This window comes from Ovis canadensis, chromosome 1, assembly GCF_042477335.2.
Source record: "Ovis canadensis isolate MfBH-ARS-UI-01 breed Bighorn chromosome 1, ARS-UI_OviCan_v2, whole genome shotgun sequence".
NCBI lineage: Eukaryota > Metazoa > Chordata > Mammalia > Artiodactyla > Bovidae > Ovis > Ovis canadensis.
This window is the reverse complement of record NC_091245.1, coordinates 175296632-175314669: the sequence shown is the minus strand read 5'-3', so window position 1 is coordinate 175314669 and position 18038 is coordinate 175296632. Positions and strand designations below refer to the sequence as shown.

At 38.4% G+C, this 18038-nt stretch overlaps 1 pseudogene; it reads left to right on the top strand.

Annotated features, from left to right (window-relative positions):
* Window positions 1–16209: 16209 nt before the first annotated feature.
* On the top strand, window positions 16210–16763 carry LOC138430765 (adenosine 5'-monophosphoramidase HINT1 pseudogene; annotated as a pseudogene).
* The last annotated feature ends 1275 nt before the right edge of the window (window positions 16764–18038 follow it).

Sequence of the window (18038 nt, the reverse complement as noted above, 5' to 3'; positions counted from 1 at the left end):
TTCAGTTCAGTCGCTCAGTCGTGTCCGACTCTTTGCAACCCCATGAATTGCTGCACGTCAGGCCTCCCTGTCCATCACCAACTCCTGGAGTTCACTCAGACTCACGTCCATCGAGTCCGTGATGCCATCCAGCCATCTCATCCTCTGTCGTCCCCTTCTCCTCCTGCCCCCAATCCCTCCCAGCATCAGAGTCTTTTCCAATGAGTCAACTCTACGCATGAGGTGGCCAAAGTACTGGAGTTTCAGCTTTAGCATCATTCCTTCCAAAGAAATCCCAGGACTGATCTCCTTCAGAATGGACTGGTTGGATCTCCTTGCAGTCCAAGGGACTCTCAAGAGTCTTCTCCAACACCACAGTTCAAAAGCATCAATTCTTCAGCGCTCAGCCTTCTTCACAGTCCAACTCACATCCATACATGACCACAGGAAAAACCATAGCCTTCACTAGACAGACCTTAGTCGGCAAAGTAATGTCCCTGCTTTTGAATATGCTATCTAGGTTGGTCATAACTTTTCTTCCAAGGAGTAAGCGTCTTTTAATTTCATGGCTACAATCACCATCTGCAGTGATTTTGGAGCCCCCCAAAAATAAAGTCTGACACTGTTTCCACTGTTTCCCTGGCTATTTCCCATGAAGTGATGGGACCGGATGCCTTACCAGTAGATGATGGCAAATGGCAAAAATGGTGCCATGCCAACTGTGGCCCTAGTTTTTAAGAGTACTGGTGGCTACTGCCTTGATCTCTTGGAGCCCTGAGCGATTATGTAAGAAGTACGACCACCCTGTGTGTAGACCACGTGGAAAGGCCCTGAGGTTATTTGGAGGAACCCAGCTGAGCTTAGCCTTCCCCTATTAAGGCACCAGATATTTGATGGAATTTGTTGTGCACTTCAGCCCAGTCCAGTCACTAGCTGAATGCCACTGAGTGATGTCAGTATATGCCACATGGAGCTAAAAAATTTCCCAGGGAAACCCTACCCAAATTTTGTGGTTGTATTAAGTCTCTAGATTTGGGAGAACCTGGCTTTGCATAATAAATAACTGGAAAAGATTGTATGACACCACGTTTGCAGTTCAATATCAGGCTCTTGAGAGTCCCTTGAACTGCAAGGAGATCCAACCAGTCCATTCTGAAGGAAATCAGTCCTGGGTGTTCATTGGAAGGACTGATGTTGAAGCTGAAACTCCAATACTTTGGCCACCTGATGCAAAGAACTGACTCATTGGAAAAGACCCTGATGCTGGAAAAGATTGAAAGCAGGAGGAGAAGGGGATGACAGAGGATGAGATGGCTGATGGCATCACTGACTCAATGGACATGGGTTTGAGTGAACTCCGGGAGTTGGTGATGGACAGGGGGGCCTGGTATGCTGTGGTTCATGGGGTCGCAAAGAGTAGGACACGACTGAGCGACTGAACTGAACTGAATTGAAGCTACCACTACATACTCACTAGAAGAGATATAATTGGAAACATAGACAATACCAAGTACATTTGAGCATGTAGGGAAATTCAAACCCTCATACACCACTGGTGGGGATGTACAATAGTATAGCCACTTTAGTTCATGGGGTCACAAAGAGTTGGACATGACTGAGCAACTGAACTGAACTGAACTGATCAGGTATAAGCATACATGCAAAAATCCTAAACAAATTATTTATAAATCAAATCCAATGAAACATAAAAAATAACATATCATGACCAAATTGTTTTTTTTTCCCCAAGCATTGAAGATAATTTACTTTAGAAATATAATTAATGTAATTCACTGCATTAATAAGAAAAACAATTTTATTTCAGTAAATGCAAATGAAGCATTGACATGTCAAAACTCATTCACTATAAACACTCAGAAAAATAGGATTAGAAGGGTGATTTTAAATTTTGATAGTATATAGAAAATGAACAGTAAACATTCTTAATGGTAATATGTACTTGCATTTCATTTTAAAATCAGGAAGTTGTCAGTTATCACCATTTCCACTTAACAGTGTACTGGAGATCATAGATAACATGACAATACATGAAAAATAAATAAGCATTAAAATACTACAGCAACAAAAATAAGTACAGAGCAACAAGCCTAACAGAAGATAGGCAAACCTGTATGGAAACAATTTAAAACTTGGTTAAATGATGTTAAAGAAGACCTATATAAATGAAAAGACATCATATTTCATGGATAAGAAGATTCAATATCATAAAGATTCGTGTTTTCCCCAAATTAATCTTTAGAATTAATGAAATTCCAATAAAATTCAACAGTTTTGTCTTAGCGAAACTTAACAAGCTGATACTAAAATTTTGTATGAAAGAGAAAAAACCCAAAGATAGGACATTCTTGAAGAAGGAAAATAAGATAGGAATATATCATGATATGTCACAATGCTATAATCGTCATTACATTTAATATTTGTTACAGGATCGGGATACTGATCACTGGAACTGAATAGAGAGCCCCCCAAATAATAATTGATAAAAACATAATCTTTAATATTGTATGTATAACATCTATAATAATCAAGAAGTACCAAATGTAAAAGATATTTCAATGCGTTTTATTTTTTAAACTATAAGTTAAAAAGAAATCACTCAGAAAGGATGGTAAATCCCAAGAAATCTGATGTTCGGGGCAGGACATTCGTGACAATTACAATTGTTGTGTCTTCACCTAAGCAGAACACACTACGATGCCATGGTTCCAATGAACATTCTGTTCCTCTGTTGCCTGACTAGTTCCTTATCATTACAAAAATCCCTATCAGATAGCGAGGTGTTTCCTGCTTAATTAAGTTTTTCTGGGCTAACTTAAATAACACTTCATTGGTCTCTTTGTTGTACTGTCTTTGTGAGGAATATAAATTACTAACATATTTTTGAACTTGAATCGCAGTAATGCAATTGATTTATATGTTTGCTCTATTAGATTGAGTTTCTTGAAGATGGACAGGTCTTTTTATAGACTGAAGTTTTGACCAGTCTATACGCTGGGTACTAAACACACAGGAATAAATATGTATTGAGAATGTCGTTGGAGTCATGAAAATGATGAGAGAAAGAGGAAAGAAGAGAGGAGAGAATGGAGAGGCAGTAACGTATTTTGAATTATTTAGCCCTGTTCTTATCACATTACCATCTATGGATGGAGTCATGGAATTACAGAGCTGGGATGGACTTTGAGACCATTTATCAAATCCTCTTATTTTACAAAAACAACTAAGCTCCAAAGAGGTTTTTGTGGCTTGTCCAAGGTCACCTGGCCATTTGGTAGTGGAAAGCACTGAAGTCCAGACATCCTGACCCCTAGAACAGTGTAATTTCCCCCATATCATATTGCATCTAGTCCTGACCTTTCTATAATAAAAACAGAATTCATTAATAGTGTCTCAAAACTCATGCACATTATCTGACCATGACATTTGTCCATTATGTCCTAATGCTTCCAAAGTAACAGTTTAAGTTTACTTCAGAGCTTGTTTTATATCTTCCTATGAGAAATCAGGTACACATGACTTTGGATTATGTGATTTAATACTAAATCATGTACTATGATTTAGTGTTTACACAATTTGTAAAACCCAAATATCATCAAATTATTCTCATTCATGTTACAAAAATATCTATGAATCCTAGGTTGGACAAATGGCATTATTCTTATTAAAAGTCTCAAGTGTATGTAAATTTATAGAATTAAGCATTTTTAATGCTTAGATTATGTGATTGTCTATAATTATACCAGGTCAAAACCTCTCCTTAAAATTTGGTTTCAACCTGGGTTATATCCAATCAGTTGAGACACTGTTATTGAATATTTGCTTTTACAGTTTTGCACAAAATTTAATAATCCACTTAAATTGAATTAATTTTCTAAAGTCTGAAGTGCTTTTGAATAAACTTTGCCTTCAGTTCCTATTAGGATTCTTTCTCTCTCATGAAAACATTAATCTTATTTGTATTGTAAGAACTACACACAAACAAAATATTTTTCCTGGCTTATAATGTTGTCTCAGTTTGAACCTGTACCATTCATTAATTAAGTCACCTAGTTAACTAAAAGAAAAAAAAATTGACTAAGTAGCATATGTAATTCCAAAGTTTTAGATTTTAGGCCCTTAGACACTAAATAACCACTGATCATTTGTCAGAGAGCTGAACTTTTCTTGTTTTCTGGAGATGAAAGGTGAAGAAAAGGGAGCCTTTGAGAACAGGGGGAAAAAATATGCAAAACACCATCTAACTTCTGTTTTCTGGGTCACTGGAGATATTCTGAATAACATGTCCCCAGACTGTTGAAGAGTGTATTGGAAATTTTCTCCTGTCTTTCCTGACCTTTCCAAAAGCAGGTATTTGATTAATCAATTTGAAAGTCTAACATTCTCAGGTTTTCCCAAAACCAGATTTCTGAAAACCCAACTCTATCAGTAATAGGCTGGTATAAGATGTATGTTTATTAAAATCCTCAGGAATGATGTGGTTTGAACATGATGAATATGGTTTGACTCCATTCCAGGCCCACTGTTCCTCTGTGTGTGCATCTTAATGTGTCTCTTATTCTCTTTTCTCATCTTAATCTGTGTCACGGTCATGCATGAGTTTTGAGATGCTGAAATAACTTTCCTGTAGCTGAGTGCTGAGGAAACTTTTTTGAAGCAGGACTGACTGCTGTTTTGTCGTTATGTCCTGGCACCCTGCTCCTTTGGGGCAGGTACCTCTGTGGCTTTGCTGGGGGCTGCTGATCACGCCATCATGGGCTCAGCACCTAGTCACAGGGAAAGACAATCAGCCCGACTGGGCCAACCACTGATGATACAGTAACATGGCTAAGAGGGCAGCAAGGGGTCTGGACCAAGCTAGCCAGGGTTCTCTAGGATATTCTGAACAGAAATAGGGAGAAAGAAGGCATCTCCCCTCTGTGTTCAGAAGCTGAGAAAAATGTGGTCATATCACTTGCTGTGTGAAAAAAATTGAGAGCAAAACAGCATCAGGCAGTGATGACTGTAACAGGGCAGAGAGAGAGAGAAAGCAGAGACAGGGCTGACAACATTCGACTTCCTCGCCTGGCCCTGGCCCTGTTCCCAAGGGGCCTGTGTGCCTGCCGTCTTCCTTTGATTCTAGGGCATATCAGGATCTTCAAGAAACATTCTTTCATGTAGATATAACTGAGTTGTATTTTCCTGATAATCCAGCTAGCTATCTAACTACTCTTTTTTAAAAAATTTCAAATATAAGAAAAGAATATTGCCAAAATGAGGTACTTTTTAAGAGGTAAATAGTGCATTTATATCGAATGTGGATGGTGGTTGAACATTGCTGGGAGGTTTCATCTTTGCTAGATCAATTTATAGAGGTGTCAGCAGACTTTCAAATCAGAGGAAATATCCTTATATGGCCTCTCTCCTTAGGGTCTTCATCTCCTGTGAGGGCCTCTTGGAAGTCAGATCAGGCACTGAGGGATGGAGTCTGAGTCACCTGCTTTCTCTTGGCTGCAGTCCTTCTGGTCTAGACCACTGCCCTGCGGCCACCCAGGCCACGCAGCCCTGCGGCCACCCAGGCCACGCAGAGACTCATTACCCTTTTGGCCAAATTAGAATTGTACCAAAATGTACTTTCATGGAAATCCACAGCATTGATGTATTTATTCCCCAGAGATTCTATTCTTGCTAGCACACATATAAATAAAATTTTAAACAGAACATTTGACAAGGTTTCTGGACAGAAATTTAAAGCAATTTCATGTTAGTGTTGGCTTCTGTGGCCCCACAATATTTCACTGAGGAGGCAGTAGTATCCTGTTTATTAGAGAGGGAATAAAGAGGACAGAGGAATAGCTACTTGCCCCTGTTTATTGGAGAGGGATAAGTGTAAGAGTAAGAACAATGTATTGAGAAATTACATGGCATTGAGAGGTGTAGCTTTGTCTTGAACTCACATGCATGTTCTGAAGTTTTTTCTGTGATAAAAGTAAAATGCTTTAACAAATACTTCTGAAAACTGTTATATACCTCTGTAATATGGTGTAATAATAACCAGCTTCTGGCGATGGAGCTAACCTATTACAGCTCAAAGTACACACACACACACATTATTTTAAAGGCAACAATCTAACAGTTACCCACAATGTGATCCATTCTCGACTGTGGGGTAGCAGTGCTTGGAAAGAAATGTTGCCTTTTATTTGATGATATCAATATAAGGTTTTGTACAGTAAAGTTGAAGGCAAGGAACAAAAGAGGCTTGTTATTGTTTGACAACATTTATAGCAATGGCCAGGTGTGGAGATATTCTTTGTACCTTTTAGGTGAAGGAGTACATCAAGGCTGTATATTGTCACCCTGCTTATTTAACTTATATGCAGAGTACCTCATGAGAAATGCTGGGCTGGATGAAGCACAAGGTGGAATCAAGATTGCCAGGAGAAATAACAATAACCTCAGATATGCAGATGACACCACCCTTATGGCCGAAAGTGAAGAAGAACTGAAGAGGCTCTTGAAAGTGAAAGAGGAGAGTGAAAAAGTTGGCTTAAAGCTCAACATTCAGAAAACGAAGATCATGGCATCTGGTCCCATCACTTCATGGCAAACAGATAGGGAAACAGTGTCAGACTTTATTTTGGGGGACTCCAAAATCACTGCATGGTGATTGCAGCCATGAAATTAAAAGACGCTTACTCCTTGGAAGGAAAGTTATGACCAACCTAGATAGCACATTATGAAGCAGAGACATTACTTTGCCAACAAAGGTCCATCTAGTCAAGGCTATGGTTTTCTCAGTAATCATGTATGGATGTGAACGTTGGACTATAAAGAAAGCTGAGTGCCGAAGAATTGATGCTTTTGAACTGTGGTGTTGGAGAAGACTCTTGAGAGTCCCTTGGACTGCAAGGAGATCCAACCAGTCTATCCTAAAGGAGATCAGTCCTGGATATTCATTGGAAGGACTGAGGTTGAAGCTGAAACTCCAATACTTTGGCCACCTGATGCAAAGAACTGACTCATTTGAAAAGACCCTGATGCTGGGAAAGATTGAGGGCAGGAGGAGAAGGGGACAATGGAGGATGAGATGGCTGGATGACATCACTGACTCAATGGACATGGGTTTGGGTAAACTCCGGGAGTTGGTGATGAAGAGGGAGGCCTGGCGTGCTGCAGTCCATGGGGTCGCAAAGAGCTGGACATGACTGAGCAACTGAACTGAACTGAACTGGCTATGTGATGTTTGTTTATTAGAGTTTAACTTAGTATCTGAAGAACATTGCCTTGGTGCCATCATCATGGCTACAATTGCATGCTCTGTCAAGTCTGATGGTGTGCAACTCTCTGGAATTTTCCAGGCAAGCATATTGGAGTAGGTTGCCATTTCCTCTGTCCTTGGGATTTTCCAGGCAAGAATACTGAAGTAGGTTGCCATTTCCTACTCCAGGGGATCTTCCCCCAGGAACTGGACTCAGGGATTGAACCTGCATCTCTGGCCTCTCTGGCACTGGCAGGTGGAGTCTTTACCACTAGCTCCTACTCATTGCCTGAGTAGTTTTGTTTTTAGTCATCATTGTAGTGGGCCACTGATTAATTGAATTCATACATGGTTGGATATTTTCTCTTGCAGGGCACAGTTCCATTTTAACATGTTTCTTTCATGTAACATATGCTTTTACCAATGGATCATAGTATTTTAATAAAACATTAATACATTGTGTTTACTTATGTATTTCATTGGAAACAATGGATAATATTTCTTAATTACAAGACAGAATGAGTTTCAATGATTGAACTAAAAGGTTGAGACAAATGAAAGGAATGAAACAATTATTCTTGATTAAGTACAGGTAGCGATGTAATTTCCATGTACATTGATGGAAATGTCATTACTGAGTTATATTTTCATATTCCTGTGATTTGTGATTTAAGTGTATGCCCTGTAAGCAACTTTCCTAAGAGAGTAGTTGTCTCAGACCATGGGCGACCACTTGGTATGAGAGTTTTTCATCATAAGTGCCAGTGAAGATGTGGTGTGGACCTGCATCACCTTCATCAACTGGGAAAGTGTTAGAAATTCAGAATCTCTCTGTTGGCAAGGACTCAGGAATGTATGCTTTAACAAGTTCTCTTCAGGACCCAGTTAATCTCGATGGTGTGATCACTCACCTAGAGCCAGACATCCTGGGATGTGAAGTCAAGTGGGCTTTAGGAAGCATCACTACGAACAAAGCTAGTGGAGGTGATGGAATTCCAGTGGAGCTATTTCAAATCCTGGAAGAGGATGCTGTGAAAGTGCTGTACTCAATATGCCAGCAAATTTGGAAAACTCAGCAGTGGCCACAGGACTGGAAAAGGTCAGTTTTCATTCCAATCTCAAAGAAAGGCAATGCCAAAGAATGCTCAAACTACTGCACAATTGCACTCATCTCACATGCTAGTAAAGTGATGCTTAAAATTCTTCAAGCCAGGCTTCAGCAATACGTGAACTGTGAACTTCCAGATGTTCAAGCTGCTTTTACAAAAGGCAGAGGAAACACAGTCAAATTGCTAACATCCTCTGGATCATCGAAAAAGCAAGAGAGTTCCAGAAAAACATCTATTTCTGCTTTATTGACTATGCCAAAGCCTTAGACTGTGTGGATCACAATAAACTCTGGAAAATTCTGAAAGAGATGGGAATACCAGACCACCTGACCTGCCTCTTAAGACACCTGTATGCAGGTTAGGAAGCAACAGTTAGAACTGCACATGGAACAACAGACTGGTTTCAAATAGGGAAAGGAATACGTCAAGGCTGTATATTGTCACCCTGCTTATTTAACTTCTATGCAGAGTACATCATGAGAAACGCTGGCCTGGAGGAAGCACAAGCTGGAATCAAGATTGCCGGGAGAAATATCAATCACCTCAGATATGCAGATGACACCAGCCTTATGGCAGAAAGTGAAGAAAAACTAAAGAGCCTCTTGATAAAAGTGAAAGAGGAGAGTGAAAAAGCCGGCTTAAAGCTCAACATTCAGAAACTAAGATCATGGCATCTGGTCCCATCACTTCATGGCAAATGGATGGGGAAACAGTGGAAACAGTGGCTAACTTTATTTTTCTGGGCTCTAAAATCACTGCAGATGGTGATTGCAGTCATGAAATTAAAAGACGCTTACTCCTTGGAAGGAAAGTTATGACCAACCTAGACAGCATATTAAAAAGCAGAGACATCACTTTGTCAACAAAGGTCCATCTAGTCAAGGCTATGGTTTTCCCAGTGGTCATGTATGGATGTGAGAGTTGGACTGTGAAGAAAGCTGGGTGCCGAAGAATTGATGCTTTTGAACTGTGGTGTTGGAGAAGACTCTTAAGAGTCACTTGGACAGCAAAGAGATCCAACCAGTCCATCCTAAAGGAGATAAGTCCTGTGTGTTCATTGGAAGGACTGATGTTGAAGCTGAAACTCCAATACTTTGACCACCTGATGCAAAGAGCTGACCCATTTGAAAAGACCCTGATGCTGGGAAAGATTGAGGGCAGGAGGAGAAGGAGATGACAGAGGATAAGATGGTTGGATGGCATCACCGACTGAATGGAAATGGGTTTGGGTGGACTCTGGAAGTTGGTGATGGACAGGGAAGCCTGGCATGCTGCAGTTCATGGGGTCACAAAGAGTTGGACACGACTGAGCAACTGAACTCAACTGAACTTGGTGATTCAGTAGAACCACTGATGTAGATATTGCAGCATTTCAGTTCCTCGGGCATCAGTGTTGATTCAGACTTTCTATTCAAGAGCTATAGCAAGAGCTGAGGTTTCCTCTTTCTACCATGGACCGTTATCCAAATAAATAATCAGATTAACTTTAGAGAAAAAGTGAGTCAGTTACTATCTCTGTGTTCAGAGAACTTTCTCATGGGGACCTGGTCATTCTTTTAGTTAACAGGTCATGAGTCTAAGTTCTAAGCTAAATTCTGGAAAAAATGGCAAGGGTTCATGACACTGCAGTGGGCCGGTTGACTTCAGCTTAATTCTCTCATTTATTTAGGAAATTTATAAAGTTGTATAACCATTACTATGATCCAGTTTCAGAACATTTCCATCACCCTTCTATATTATTTGGATCCATCTAAAGTCAATCATTTGAGTCAATTCTCACTCCCATATCTAGTTCCAGACAACCCCTGATGTGCATTCTAGCTCTGTAAATTTATCTTTTTCGGTTATTTTATGTAAATAAGTCAAACACTGCATATTCTTTTGTGCTTGTCTTCTTTCAAATTGCATGCTTTTGAGGGTTTTTTTTTCTTCCCAGTCTGTAGAACATATAAATATTTGTTTCTTTTTGTTGCCGAGTAGCATCCCATTGTATGTATATCACATTTTGTTTATCCATTGCCAGTTGATGGATATTATGGATAATACTACTATGAACATTCATGCACAAATCTTTGTGAGTACATGTTTTCATTTCTGTTTTTTTCAAGTTGATTAGCTTTTTAAATTTTTTATTAAGGCAGAGCTGATATACAACATTCTGTAAATTTCAGGTGTACAACATAGTAATCCACAAGTTTTAAAGGTTATACTCCATTTATAGTTATTATGAAATGTTGTCTGTATTCCCTGTGCTGTATAACATATCCTTGTAGCTTATTTATGTTGTACATAGTGGTTCACACCTCTTAGTCCATTGCCCCTAACTTGCCCCACCCTCAGTCTGCCTCCCCACTGGTAACCACTACTTTGTTCTCTGTATATGTGAGTCTGTTTCTTTTGGTTATATTCACTATATTGCACTTTTTCTTTTTCTGTCTGGCTTACTCATTTACAATAATACCCTTCAAGTCCATTAAGGCTGTTGCAAATGGCAAAATTTCATTAGTTTTAATGGCTGAATGGTATTCCATTTTATATGTAATACCACATTTCTTTGTCCATTCATCTGTTGTTGGAGACATATTTTCACTTCTCGTGGGTGTGTACTTAAAATTGGAATTGCTGGTTCATATGATAAGATTGGGGCTTCCCTTGTGGCTCAGTGGTAAAGAACCTGCCTGCCAATGCAAGAGATGTGGGTTCGATCTCTGAATAAGGAAGATCCCCTGGAGAAGGAAATGGCAACTCACTCAAGTATTCTTGCCTGAGAAATCTCATGGACAGAGGAACCTGGCAGGCTACAGTCCATGGGGTCACAAAAGAGTCAGACATGACTTAGCGACTAAACCACAACAACGATAAGATTATATTGAAATTATTAAAGACATGACCCAGCTTATTTCCAAAGTTGCTGGGTTTGAATTTCCCTACATGCTCATATGTACTTGGTATTGTCTGGTTTTGATTATATCTCTTCTAGTGAGTGTGTAGTGGTAGCTTCAGTTCAGTTCAATTCAGTCGCTCAGTCGTGTCCGACACTTTGCAACCCCATGAACCACAGCACGCCAGGCCTCCCTGTCCATCACCAACTCCCGGAGTTCACCTAAACCCATGTCCATTGAGTCGGTGATGCCATCCAACCATCTCATCCTCTGTCGTCCCCTTCTCCTCCTGCCTTCAATCTTTCCCAGCATCAGAGTCTTTTCCAATGAGTCAGCTCTTCGCATCAGGTGGCCAAAGTATTGGAGTTTCAGCTTCAACATCAGTCCTTCCAATGAATACCCAGGATTGATCTCCTTCAGGATGGACTGGTTGGATCTCCTTGCAGTCCAAGGGACTCTCAAGAGTCTTCTCCAACACCACAGTTCAAAAGCATCAATTCTTTGGCGCTCAGCTTTCTTTATAGTCCAACTCTCACATCCATACATGACCACTGGAAAAACCACAGCCTGGACTAGACTGTATTTTTCGTTTGTACTTCAGTAATAACTAATGATCTTGAGCATTTTTATTTGATTATAGACATTTGAATGTTTTCTTTGATGAAACGTCTCTTCAAGCCTATTTTTATACATGGTTGTTTATATTCTTCTTATTGAATTGTAAGAGTTTTTTAAAACATATTCTCAATACAATACTTCATCAGATATAGCATTTGCAAATATTCTCCTCTGATCTGTGGGCAACTCATTTTCTTAATGCTAATGACTTAGCACAAAAGGTCTTTAATTTTACTGAATATCATTTCATCAGTTTTTTCAGTTGTAATTTGTGATTTTTATAACATATTTAAGAAATTTTTGCCTAATCAGTTTCACAGAAGTTTTTTTCTAAAAGATTTATGGTTTTAGGTCTTATGTCTGTGATACATTATTGATTTATTTATATGTGAGCTAACTGACTCAATTAATGATGTTAGTAAAGGGTTCATTTTTGTAAATATATTCAGTTGTCCCAGCACCATTTGTTGAAGAGAATATCTTTTCCTTATTGAATTGTCTTAGTCTTTAGTAAACAAACAACAAACCCCCCTAAACCCATAAAAACAAAAGAAATAAATTAAAAACTATGGAATATAAAATTAAGGTTTCTTTCTGGATTCTCAATTCTTTTCCATTTATCTCTATGCCTCCATTTATGGTAATAGCACACTATCTTGATTACTGTAACTTTGTAGTAAAATTTTGAAATTAGGTAGGTATAAGACCTCTAATTTTGTTCCTTTTCAAAATTGTTTTAGCTATTTATGTGTCAGTAGAACTTCAGATCATTCTGGAAGCAAGGTTAAATCTATGGTACAACTATAGTAGGACTAGGTATGAATATTTTACAGCTAGAGCAGCTTGAATGAATATGTAAGGCCTCCTGTCAGCAGCAGGGACTCTAATAAATGACATATGACAGTACTTTCTGATTTTTAACTTAGGCTTATTTTTTAACAAAGCTTGAGAAAATTTTGAGAACCCAGAGGCCTGCATATGATTGACAATTTTAATAAATACTTAAAAAAAACTTCATGTGTATCTCTATTGACTAAGATTTCTCTGTGAATACAACTGTAAGTATTTGTCCTATCTTTCGACTCTATTGATCAAGTCTTCTTGTTAAAGAAGACTTTGATTCTTGTGTTTATCCCAGTATCTCTTATTGTCATTGTTAGTGATTATCTGAATTCATCAATAAATTTTAAAATACTCTTTCAGTTGTACAATTTGGCTATGAAAATTTTTTATAGACTACTTTTATTTGCATTTTTCCATAATATGTCAAAGATTTTCTAACTCTACAGTGTTAGTGAATTCATCAGTCTACAGAGAATTGTATTGACTTTGTCATTCTCTGGGTAACAATTGCTGCTTTACTTTCTGTTTGTAACTGTAATTCTAAAACGAACCCTGTTATTTGATAGATACACCTTATCAATCTTCTTTTTGTTTGTTTTGTCCCTAATCATTGCTTTTACATTTTTGCCATGAGGACTCTATGTATTTCACTAGTTATGTCACAACACAATAAAGCTTTTGTATTCTTACCCTTATTATACAGCATGTTAGTTTCTAGGGTGTTTGATTGTCCTTCTGTTTTGCTTCAGTAATTTTGATAAGTTTCTCATAGTGTTCTTCTGTGTGTCAAAACAATACCAGTGTTTCTAAACACAACACATAATGAAACAGGTTCACACTCAGCTGGCAATCAAATTCCAAATTTCAAACAATATTTGTCATATTTGTGCCATATTTGTTTTTTGTTAAAGCTGATATGTCTTTAACACTAACTAGTGTTCATTCGTTGATGTGACTTTATTTCTTTCACCATTAGCGCTCATCAGTTCAGTTCATCAGTTCAGTCGCTCAGTCGTGTCCGACTCTTTGTGACCCCATGAATCGCAGCACGCCAGGCCTCCCTGTCCATCACCAACTCCCAGAGTTCACTCAGACTCACGTCCATTGAGTCGGTGATGCCATCCAGCCATCTCATCCTCTGTCATCCCCTTCTCCTCCTGCCCCCAATCCCTCCCAGCATTAGAGTCTTTTCCAATGAGTCAACTCTTTGCATGAGGTGGCCAAAGTACTGGAGTTTCAGCTTTAGCATCATTCCTTCCAAAGAAATCCCAGGGCTGATCACTTTCAGAATGGACTGGTTGGATCTCCTTGCAGTCCAAGGGACTCTCAAGAGTCTTCTCCAACACCACAGTTCCAAAGCATCAATTCTTCGGCGCTCAGCCTTCTTCACAGTCCAACTCTCACATCCATACATGACCACAGGAAAAACCATAGCCTTGACTAGACGGACCTTAGTCGGCAAAGTAATCTCTCTGCTTTTGAATATCTTATCTAGGTTGGTCATAACTTTTCTTCCAAGAAGTAAGCGTCTTTTAATTTCATGGCTGCAGTCACCATCTGCAGTGATTTTGGAGCCCAGAAAAATAAAGTCTGACACTGTTTCCACTGTTTCTCCATCTATTTCCGATGAAATGATGGGACTGGATGCCATGATCTTCATTTTCTGAATGTTGAGCTTTAGGCCAACTTTTTCACTCTCCGCTTTCACTTTCATCAAGATAGTTTTAATTAAAACACGAAGAACTCAATCCAGATATAATTGACAATGGCATATACTCATATAGTAAACTATGATTGGCTTCCTGATGTGATAAATTGATACATTAGTAAAAAATACATAATAATGAGAATGGAAATTTGATGTATAAGAATCCGTACCAGCTATCTATTCATTCATACTACCCTTACATCCAAAACAAAAGTTTTAATGATTGAAGGTTTGACCCACTCGTGAATCTTTTGACTTTGTTGTAAGTAATAACATCCGTAAGAGTAAGCCTTTGTTCTGCTGGGTGATTTATTTCCTGATGGGTGTTAAAAATATAGAGATATCAAAATGTCAAAAATATATAGCTAGTAAAACATTCAAAGATTAACAAAATTATCTTGTGTGCCTGTGGTGTATATATGGCATGCTTTGGGAAACACTGCCTTACCCTATGGGGGCTTCCCAAGTGGCCATCGTGGTAAGGAACCCACCTGCCAATGCAGGAGACGCAGGAGACTCGGGTTCAATCCCTGGGTTGGTAAGATCTCCTGGAGGAGAGCATGGCAACCCTCTCCAGTATTCTTGCCTGGAGAATCCCATGGGCAGAGAAGCCTGGCGGGCTACAGTTAATAGGGTCGCAAAGTCAGACATGACTGAAGAGACTTAACTCACACACATGCATGTCCTATCCTACAACATCAGGATCTTGAGTCACATAAACGAACCTACGATCTTTAAGTCATCTGACCATCCACACTGTGCTATTCAAAGATATAAACTCTTATGAAGCATATATGTCAGTATTTTTGATTCTTTCTTCTGAAAATCTAACTTTTTAATGAACAGTTGAGATTGTAGTAGATGGAAGAGGCAAAGAAAAATTAGGCTAATAAAAACATCTTCCACTCTCTTCCCTACATCCTTCTAATTGTGAAGCAATCAGGGTGTTAAAAAAGGTAACTACAGAAATTTGAATTCCAATCCAGGAGTTTAACTTAGAACTCTTAGGAGTTTAAACCATGCTACATATGGTTTCTTCTGTGAATATTAAAAATAATTTCATCTATCTGAAGGATTTTTGTGAGGTTTAAATGAGATACCAAATGTAGCATGCCTGACACAAGGCTTAGAGCATTAGCATATGTTCAAAATATTAGAAATACTTTTAATCAGTTGTGTTTTCTCTATGTGGGCTAAGAATAAGTTCTATACTGTTTATGCTACTGTAGAAACTAAATTGTTTGCAAAATTTTTTTGAGCTCCTCTCTATCAAGGGTTAACAAGGCTTTCTTTGAAAATTCCAAAGGCACCAACCCATCTAACAAATCAGACAAATAATGGAAAAATTTAACCATTTCTAAAATAAGACTCTAAAATAAGACAAATATCTTTGTTATAGAGTCAGTGTGGCTTAATAACATACTCTAAATGTTGGATGTTTTTAGTTTTCAGATGAAAGGCACTGTGGAAATAAGGTATCATTACTGTTAATTTTACTGTACCTTGATGAACAAACTTTCTAAAATCATGGAGTCAAGACATGTAGCACAGCCTCCTATCACATTATCTTTTAGAATATGTATAAAATCTCTAGATGTATCAGTCACCTTGTATCACAATATAAAAAACTGTGATCCCAATAATGCAAATACAGAATTGTCATCCCTAATTGGTGAACCTAGAATTAAATAATTTTTAGAGGAAAAGATGAAAGTTATTTGGCCACATTAATACTTAAGCAAAAGACTTGTCAACACTGAATACAGAAAGCTAAAATGAGATCTTATTTAAAATATTGTTGTGGCCGGCTGCACGGGAGGGAGGCAGAGATGGCAGATGAGATCGCCAAGGCTCAGGTTGCCCGGCCTGGTGGTGACACGATCTTCAGGAAGATCATTCGCAAGGAAATCCCAGCCAAAATCATTTATGAGGATGACCAGTGTCTTGCTTTCCATGACATTTCCCCTCAAGCACTGACACATTTTCTGGTGATACCCAAGAAACATATATCCCAGATTTCTGCAGCAGAAGATGATGATGAAAGTCTTCTTGGGCATTTGATGATTGTTGGCAAGAAATGTGCTGCTGATCTGGGCCTGAAGGAGGGCTATAGAATGGTGGTGAATGAAGGTTCAGATGGGGGCCAGTCTGTCTATCATGTTCATCTCCATGTTCTTGGAGGTCGGCAGATGAGCTGGCCTCCTGGTTAAGTGTGCTATAGGGATAATTTTGCCTTCTCTATGCAGTGATCAGGTTTGCAAGTTCCAATATGCTAAACAATTTTTTTTTGCCTGTGTATGGAGATATTGCAAAAATAATTTTAAAAACCCATACATAATAAAAGACATCGTTGCATGGCCTGAAAAAAAAAATACTGTTGTTCTTGTTTTTTTCTTCACTAAGGGAAGAAACAGAGAAGGCAATGGCAACCCACTCCAGTACTCTTGCCTGGAAAATCCCATGGACAGAGGAGCCTGGTAGGCTGCAGTCCTTGGGGTCGCTAAGAGTCAGACACAACTGAGCGACTTCACTTTCACTTTTCACTCTCATGCATTGGAGAAGGAAATGGCAGCCCACTCCAGTGTTCTTGCCTGGAGAATCCCAGGGACGGCGGAGCCTGGTGGGCTGCCATCTATGGGGTCACACAGAATCAGATATGACTGAAGTGACTTAGAAGCAGCAGCAGCAGCAGCAAGGGAAGAAAGAGTCAGAATTTCTCTGTGCTGGGAATTCAGGAATGATTTCTATGACTTGTGGTTTTGTTTGGTGATTTTTTTTCCCTGAGGGACAGGCTACTTGAAACCATGAGTGATTTTTTTCTAAATCCACCCCCCTGTCTTATGCGTATATGCTCCTTCACTCATTACAAGTATGGGATAAGCCCAGAGTAAAGAACTTGAACTTAAAATGTTAGGAATATAATAATGAAAAATCTCAGTGCCATTTAAAGACCATTGTTTCCTGTAGGTATTCACAACGAGTAATAATATAAAAGAATGTAGTCGCTCTTCTGGAATAGAGCCAAATGAACTTATGTTTGATTCAGTTCACATATCTTTTGCTGGAATATTCAAAGTTACTGTAAAAACTGAAATGAATTTACTAAATAGATTTATTTTGTTTTTAGATTGTTTAAGAAATTTTTCTATATTATTTTGAAATTTAAAATGGATGCTTCTTAGTATAAAAGCACCATGTCCACTGTACAAAAATTATATAACAGAGGAAACATATTTGTTTCCTGTTTAACATTCTTTTGCATAAATGTTAATCTGTACTAAAGATCTCATTTTTTCTCTATATAAATACTACTTAATTCCTAAGAAGAAATATAATTTCAATTTTTTTATACTGGAATCATAATTTTGGATTATATTTAAAACCTACTAGCACAAGAAACAAGAAAAAAAGGTAAAAATATTCAAGTAAACCAAATTCCACCAATAACACTACCAACCAGGTATAATAATTATTCAACATGTTGGATACATATCCCTCCAGAGTCTTCTCAATTATTAAATTATTATCAGAAATAATAAGGCTCTTAGTTTATTTGTGAATTAAAATGCATTGAATGTGTGCTTTCTAAAGGTGTATATTTTTTATTTCCTCCACTACTTTACAGATTACTATGCTCAGTA